At 39.7% G+C, this 8,605-nt stretch overlaps 1 long non-coding RNA gene across 1 annotated transcript; it reads left to right on the forward strand.

Moving 5' to 3' along the window:
- Positions 1–1,873: 1,873 nt before the first annotated feature.
- Positions 1,874–2,685, forward strand: LOC133479782 (uncharacterized). Its single transcript, XR_009789067.1, has 2 exons — positions 1,874–2,436; positions 2,550–2,685. It is a non-coding gene; the product is annotated as an uncharacterized LOC133479782 (long non-coding RNA).
- Positions 2,686–8,605: the final 5,920 nt, after the last annotated feature.

An 8,605-nucleotide genomic window follows, 5' to 3' on the forward strand; every position in this document is an offset into this window, starting at 1 on the left:
TTGGAGGTCAATCAGTGTTGACCACACTGAATTGGTGACATAAATTCTCGTATTTGCTGCCTCTCAAAGTTTGATTTGCCATCTCACTGATGCATGAAATAACATGGAAAAACATTAATTAACACAAACCCTATTTATCCAATGCCTAATTAAACAGAAATGTGATGCTTATTTGTCAGCCCATTTAGTTTATGTGCTGTTGTCATTGAAGTGAGGTTGGCGTGTAAATTGCTTCCTCCGCAAACACGTTTTGTGTTGAACCTATTGTTGTTATGATGCATGTTTTAACCTTCAGACAGTTGTTTTGGTTGCAATGTGATATTCCAACTGTCTGCGTGTGTGACTGCAAAGTGACAGACGTTTTTGTTTTGTTTTAATTTGATTTGAAAATATCTGTTTGGTTTTATTTCTTGAACCCAATGCCTTGTGTTGACTTTTTGAGGGTGTGCTCTACATAAACCTGGCTTACGTGTTTTTCGAGATATGAACCGATTATTATTTGCCCGATTTTGTGCGTTCACTCGCGAGTGCAAATTTGAGATAAGAGTGGCAGTAAACTCAATTTAACACTTCACAACAAGCAGCAGTTTGACAAATGGTGAACAATTCTGCCCCCCAAAAAAAAACGGTTTTCAAGCTGTTTGATGCCACTCCCAGTTGAAGTTTACTGGCAAATCAAACATAAAATGAAGAGAATTACTCATTGCGTATTTAAAACAACCAAACAATGTTGCCTTTAGGACGGTCCCCGCGCTAGCCTAATGCTAACATGCGATGGAAAATGCCATTGACATGCGAACAGTTAGCATCAATAGGTGCAGTTTTACAACCCGTTAAGTAGCAGATATTTGAACACAAATGGTGGAACGACACGTGTAAAGAGATAAGGCATATATATATTCTTTATCTTCTATGAAATATTACTAATATTACAGTAACTTACTATGTATATATATTTGTTTCTATTTATTTGTTATATTTTTTGTCAATATGGTAAATTATATAGCTTTAGTTTAATAAATGCATTATAACATAGTAATTTTATATATTTGTATTTTCTGTATTTTTGTATGTCATGACAACATTTTGATTACTGGTACCTTATTTAATTAATTTGATGATTATTCGGTGGAATGGTGGATGAGAGGTTGGCACATCCACCTCACAGTTCTGAGGTTGGGGGTTCAAATCCAGGCTGCGGCCTTCCTGTGTGGAGTTTGCATGTTCTCCCCGTGCTTGCGTGGGTTTTCTCCAGGTACTTTGGCTTCCTCTCACATTCCAAAAACATGTTTCTTAGATAAATTGAAGACTCTAAATTGTCAACATGTGTAAATGTGAGTTTTTAATCTGTATGTGCCCTGTGATTGGCTGTTGACTATTCCAGGGTGTACCCCGCCTCTCACCCAAAGTCAGCTGGGATAGGCTCCAGCTCACCCATGACCCCAGTGAGAACAAGTGCTATAGAAAATGAATAGATTGATGGAATAAATCACATGTGTCAAACCAAGGCCCGGGGGCCAAATCTGGCCCGGCAAGTCATTTTAAGTGGCCCGCGACAGCAAATCATCTGTGTTAACTTCCATGATTCTTGCTCAAATTGTCATATATAATAAATAGTATTGTTGAGATATTGCAAGCATTTTCTGTTTACAGTAACTTGAACAATAGTTGAACAAACTATTATCCTTTACTTCTGATTTCAGAACTAGGTATCCATCAATTTGTTGTATGTAATAATATTTTGAGGTGACTAAACATTGTCATGGTCTGTGTTTTGGTTTGGTTTAGTTTTGTTCCATGTTTGTCGTGTGCTCATTTGGTTGTTGTGTCCACCTGTTCTCGTCAACCTTCTACCTTGTCGACCAATCAGCTCTCTCCAGCCACTCGTGTCTCGTCCAGGTGTTCCTCGTTGTCTCGTCAATCTGTTTGTATTTAATTCCCTGGTTTCGTTCAGTTCTTGTTGGTTCATTGTCTTTGCAGTATGTCATTGTCAGGGGTCATTGTCCCTATCTGTTCCATATCCTACTCACCAGTGATAGTTTGTTTCCAGTTTTAGGAATTTAAGTGTTACTTTAGTTCGGTTGTGGGACTTTATTTAGTTTTGCTTTATCAATGTTCCTTGTTGGCCCTTCTTGAAGCTTAAATATAATTTTTTTTGAGACTCCCGTAGTCCTGCCTTGCCTCCCCGCTTCCCTGCACTTGGGTCCTCCACGTTTTTTGCCTTTCCTTCCTCGCCTTCGACCACCCCAACCGTGACAGAATACTTTGGCCACTATGGACCCAGCAACTCCGGAGGCACTGAAGAACGCACAAACCCTCCAAGGCGCCCACATTGGACGACAGGACAAAATACTGCAAGAAATCACCGAACCGCTCCACTCCCTTTCGCAACAGGTCTCCCTCCTTCCCCAACAGATGCCATCCATTCAACTCCCTGTAAGTACTCCTCCCGAGCCTGCAGCCTCTCCTAGCGGTACCACGGCCCACCGTACTCATATAAACTACTCAACTCCTCGTTCCCCTGTTAACGCTTGTCTCCTCGTTCCCAGTGTTCCTGACCCACGTCATTCCTGCCAGCCCCCTATTCTGTCCACTGCCTGCCACCTGCCCACGCTGCCGCCTGTCAACACATCCAGGACCACTTTCATAACCTTTGCTCAATAAACTGTTCATCATTTTACATCAGCCTCCGCCTGCTCTTTGGTTCAGCTACTTCCCACACCTGACACATATAGTTTCTCAGTCAACGGCCCTCTGAGGGAAACCGTGACTACAAAGTGGCCCATGACAAAAATGGGTTTGACACACCTGGAATAAAATATTGTTACCTACATGGGGGCATATTATCAACCCTGCTCATTATGATAAAGTAAAATTCTACGCCACTGAAAACTACAACCCCAATAACAAATGAAGGTTGTGATGAACAGTTTATTGACAAAAGGAAAATGTAGATGGTCCTTGAGGTGCGCTGGCGGGTAGTTGAGGCAGGCGGTGACGAGGGCATGCAGCTGGCTTGGCAGCGTGGGTGCAAGGAACACTGAAGACAAGGAGACACACAGGTCGGAAAGGACACTTGGAATTGAGTAGGCTTACTTCGAGACTGAGGAGCTGTGGTACCGCTGTAGAAGCTTCAATACTCTGGCAAGGTTTTCTGGGTTCAGGCAGTCTTAAAAGCAGGTGGTAACAAGGGCTGGTAGAGGTCAAATAAAAACTAAAAACAGGTTGTGCTTTTGAGAGAGAACACAGTCGACTGTCTTTAAATGATTGGTTGTGTAAAGCACCCATTGTGATCACATAGGTAAGCAAGCATTGCTGCACGCATGTGATTGTCATCACAGCGAGATCCCCCGCACGTGGCAAGGTCAATGTAATCTGTGAGCATCCGTGGGTAAACTGCGAGCATATGGAATAAAGATGCATGGGATGGTTAATCCCTGCAGTGCTGCTGCATTGTGTGTGTGTGTGTGTATACGTGTGTGTGTGTGTGTGTACACGTGTGACCTTGGAGGAGTAGGAGCTCTCAGATCCTCATTAACATGGATGAAGCATGGCCACCAGGTGGAAACACCGCTTCCCAATTCCCTGCAAGCTAATCGCGGAGGAAAAACACGTGTACACGAGCCAACAACAATGCATGCTCAAAAGTGCAGCCAGGCATACACAAACCTCTGCCATCTATTTGTCATCATGACAATGCGATCAGTTGGGGACGAGGGCGTGCACAGTGTGTGTAGGTGTGTGTGTCATTGACACCGGGCCTAGCACATGAGCCGTTACTAAAGCGATCGGGAAGTAAACGTGAAGTGCACCGTGTCTTCAAAACGACTCGCACATTGCTGCTGATTAGGGCGCCGTCGTGTTTGTCCTGATTTTCCACGAGACAAAACCTCCTGACAAATACGAGAGTTGAGCCATCGGAACCTGTCTGAACCCTCATCGTAACTCCGACCCTGGACACCAGGGGTGTCAAACTCATTTTTGTCATGGGCCACATTGTAGTCATGACTTCCTTCTGAGGGCCGTTATGACTGTGAACCCATGTGAATGAATTATTGCCTCATATATTTATAGGTACACAACAAATTGATGGATAACTAACTACTTTTGAAATCAGAAGCCTATATAAATGTTTTCAACTATTACATTTCTTTTAAAAGGGTGAACTTAAACCCGAACCTCGGATCCTAACCGCTATCACTCAAGCTGAAAGAAGCCTCATTATGTTGTTGCAACGTTGCTTGAAATGTGTCTATTTCCTGATTGTTTGTACCATTATGGCCTAAAATTTTAAATCCTCAATAAAATTTTAAAATGAGAATTCAAGCATGGCTTTTGCAGCACGGTGGGCATTTACCTCCGTTAAAAACTGTTTTTTCAAAAATTTTAAAATGAGAATTCAAGCATGGCTTTTGCAGCATGGTGGGCATTTACCTCCATTAAAAACTGTTTTTTCAAAAACGTGAAGATCTCCTTATGATCGCGACATTCTTATTTCCTGCACTTTGAAGGTAAGAGGGAAATTTGCCTTGGAAATGAGTTGTGCATTCTGACTAAGAACAATCCTGAAAGCGATAAAGTTACAAATATGTGAACAGAAAATAGCAAGTAGAAGTTAAAATCACTGTAGAATATTAAGTCTCAAAGGATTTGATATTCACTGTCCCTAACTTTTAAAGGTCATTGTCTGATAATAAATAAAAACTCAGTTGGAATTTTATGTTATCTATTTCAAATTATTATATTTTTTGTATATTTTCTTTACTTTGAGACTCTAAATTGTCTTTTTTCTCTTTTTTTTTCTTTTTTTTTTTTTTTTTTCCCCCACACAAAATTCCTTTGCATAAGCAGTTGTTTACCATTGTGCACAGCGGGGAGCGCATAATGTTTCAATACTTGACCTGTGACTCCTCTGAGGAGACCGTAAAAATAAATGTAACAGAGTTTGTCAGAGATCCGTGCGCACGCAGCTTGGGGTGTCAAGACTATAAAAACAACAGGCGGCCCATGACATTCAATAGATTGGACAACAAGCGAGGGGACAAAAAGATCTAGCGTGAGTGAGGTAAGATCCGTGAAATGATAGCATTTGCTTTGCCAAACCTTTCAAGGATGATTGGAGTGTTTAGGGCCCACGTCTTATTTGCCATGTGTCACAGCCTTGCAGAGTGCAAGTGACTCACTGGCGCTCACAGGCCTCGCTGGATTTCAACACATGCAGCAGAGTGACAGCTCCACTTTGCATTTGCTTGCTTGTCAACACTTAGCAGCTCCCAAATCGCAGCTGATGTTCTTATATCCTGTCGGCTTTGTTTTGCGTCAGCGAAGCAAGAATCTGGTTTATTTGGTATGATATACAGGGGTGTCTTGACTTACAAGTTTAATTCTTTCCCTGACCATTCTCTAAACACAAAACACTATTATTTTTCGGCATTGAAATGAATGCATAATGAACGATAAGGAGCACTCTACAGTGTTGAAATGTATAAAAAGATATAATAACAATTAAATAGAATGTGATGAATTAAACACTGTGCATCTTGTTAATTCATTGGGCATTGTGTTGCTCATTGTGGTGTGCACTCCTTGGCCAACATGTATGGCTGTATGGATTATACTGCCGCCGTATAATCCATACAGCCATACATGCAGATTTGATGATTGAATGCAGAAGACCATCGTAAATATTAGTCCTTATTCACAAAGCATAAAGAATATATGCCTATGAGTATGTTGTCTGCATGTGTTGCTACCACTTGTGTCCAAAACATAATGAGCAATTTTGATTTGCTTTCACGGGCCACATAAAATGATGTGGCGGGCCGGATCTGGCCCCCGGGCCACCAGTTTGACACCTGTGTTTTTTTGTTTTGTTTGTTTAAATACCTTTATAATATGTTTAAAAAGTGTGTTTTAATAGGTTTTAATGTCTAAAGTGTGTGGAAAGGGTAAAACTATTTTAACAATTATTTATATGGTCTATCAAAATAGGCAGATTTTGGCCTATTGCGGGTGGGTCTGGAACGTGTACAATAAATGGGAGTACTGTAGGAAAGGAAAAAAGCAAGCATGAATTATATCACTATTTCCCCAAAAGACTGAACATTAATTCAAACTTGTGCAGCCAAGTCTTGCTTTTAAAGATCCTTCAAGATGCCTGTTGTATAATCATTGAACTCAAAGAAATCATCAAAAGCCCCAAAAATGAATCTGACATTCCTGCGCATGATGATGATGATGTTTGTCAACTGCTGACCGCGACTGGGAAATATTTGAATGCGTCTGCAAACAGAAGGAATAAATCATTTGAAAACATGCAAGTCTACGTATTGTGCAGTCGCCATTTCTAATGATGATAATAAAGTGACAAAAAGGACATTTTAGCATTATTACCAAATGGTTCACTGTAGAGTGAGTGAGTGTGTGTGGTACTTTTCTGTTTTTCTAACAGCTTTTAGTGGTTTTGATTAGAGTTGCTGCTGGGGAGAAAACTAATTGGACTAATTAGCAGCAAAGCAAGGCCTCGCCTCACCAGTCTTGGATGTTAGAAGAATGAGAAGGGGAGAAAAAGTCTTACCGGTTAGGCTCTCGATGTTAAGTGAGCCCACTTTTTGATGTGCTGCTACTGCTTGAAGTCACCTTCGACACGTAGGCGCTAAAACTCAGCTTCAGCAGAGCTTTTGATTCAGTTTAACTGCACGGACCTCCTTCAGGATTTATGTGAAGCCACCTTTCCACTCTCCAAAATGCATTTTTATCCGTGCCTAGTGTGGGCTTACGTGATGTCTGAAACATCCAATTGAAAACCAAAAAGAAAGACAGCGAAAAAATAAATCTAAACCTCAGTACTTTGGTGTTAAATATAGCAGTATGTTTGTTGTTTTTGCCTCTTTCTGACACTTTAGTGCTCAGTTCTCAATATTTTTTGGGCTAATTTTAAAGTGTGATAATAAACAAGTCGACTACTTGAAGAGAGAAAATAAAAGCTTTGTGGTGCTTATGACATTGACCGTGGATTTAAAACTTTTGCTTTTTTTTTTTTTTAACTAAATAACGGCAGACTGTTTACTAAAAAGGCTGTTATACTTATAAATACATTTCGTCCTCATTGGGGTCAGAGGTGAGTCAGAGCCTATCCCAGGCACATACAGGAATCCACCGCATATTCTATTCACAAATTCACCTGCCCAGCTATTGGCATATTGGTGTAAAGGAGAAACTCCTTCATTACACTCTGTTCACAGTTTTGCACTATTGCCCTTGTGAAAGCAACTTCTTGGGCCCGGGGTGCATAAAGCAAAGAATACACATTGTCTTCTTTGTTGTACGGGCGCATGGCCATGCTCAATGTCGACTAAACATAAAGTGGTTAACCCGGGGTGTTAACATGGATCATCGTGGCGTATTCAAATGAGCACAAATAACTAACACACTGTATTAACATGGTATACTAACACACTTTACAAATGTAGTGAATAATGGATATACTGTATTAACATAATGCATTAACATACAGTGCTCAGGGCTAGGCCTTGTCCAATATATATAATATAAAATATTCCTTTGGCACCATCTGGTGGCATCTTCTGGGGTCCGGGAACTAGGTTGAACTGAGGGCAGGAGCTTCATTTAGTCAGGCCATAGTCTTGTCCAATAGAAATAAGTGCTTTGCCAACATCTGGTGGCATCTATAGGCAATTCTAAACCTTTTTGGAGGAGTGTCAATTACTCGTGGAGTTTCGCTACAAACGTCTCCATCCATGAATAATGTATAAACATTTAGTATTAACATTGTCGATTAACATAGTTATTCACAGTCTGTATTCACGTGGTGTATTAACATGGCGTATTAAGACTTTATTAACATAATGTACTAACATGGCACATTAAAATGTATTAACATTGACATTAATACTGTATAGTGTGTTGGCATGGATGCATTAGCATTTACAGAATGTATTTTTTTTATATTCTGTATTAACATGGTGTATTAACATACTGTCCTAAAATGCTGTGTTGACGTACTGCATGATGCATTACGTGTTATACATGTACTAAAATCAAACAAGAAACAGCACTTTGCCACATGGCTAATTGAGTTGTTGGAAGTTTGGGACATTTCGATCCAACTTTTATATATTATAATTAAGAGTCATGTGTTTAATTTTTACATTTTCTAGTCAGTCAGTCTTTTGCTTCTTAGTTATTGAATATTGAATATTGAAAAGCTATTAAACTCCAAATACCAGGAAACAAGTGAGAAAATTCACTTTTTTTTTTTAAATCCTGCTGCTGCACCATTAATGATACTTATAACTGTAAGTGTGTTGCTCGTATTATGGAGGTGTTTATTGCCAAAGGTTCGATATACAGTAGCAGGAGGCTTTATACAAGTAAACATTACACATAATTGATTAATTGATATGTCGACTATGATAATGTTATATCATACTGTGTAACACTTGGTTTGTAGCAAATATTTTGTATACATCATAACAATGTTGAATATTAAATATTACTATATATTTCTGTATTTAAAATGAACAAAAATGTGTAAGGTCATATATTTCATATCATGGGTCAATTAGATTAAGAACAACATGAC

The sequence above is a fragment of the Phyllopteryx taeniolatus genome, chromosome 6, assembly GCF_024500385.1.
Source record: "Phyllopteryx taeniolatus isolate TA_2022b chromosome 6, UOR_Ptae_1.2, whole genome shotgun sequence".
Classification (NCBI taxonomy): Eukaryota; Metazoa; Chordata; class Actinopteri; order Syngnathiformes; family Syngnathidae; genus Phyllopteryx; species Phyllopteryx taeniolatus.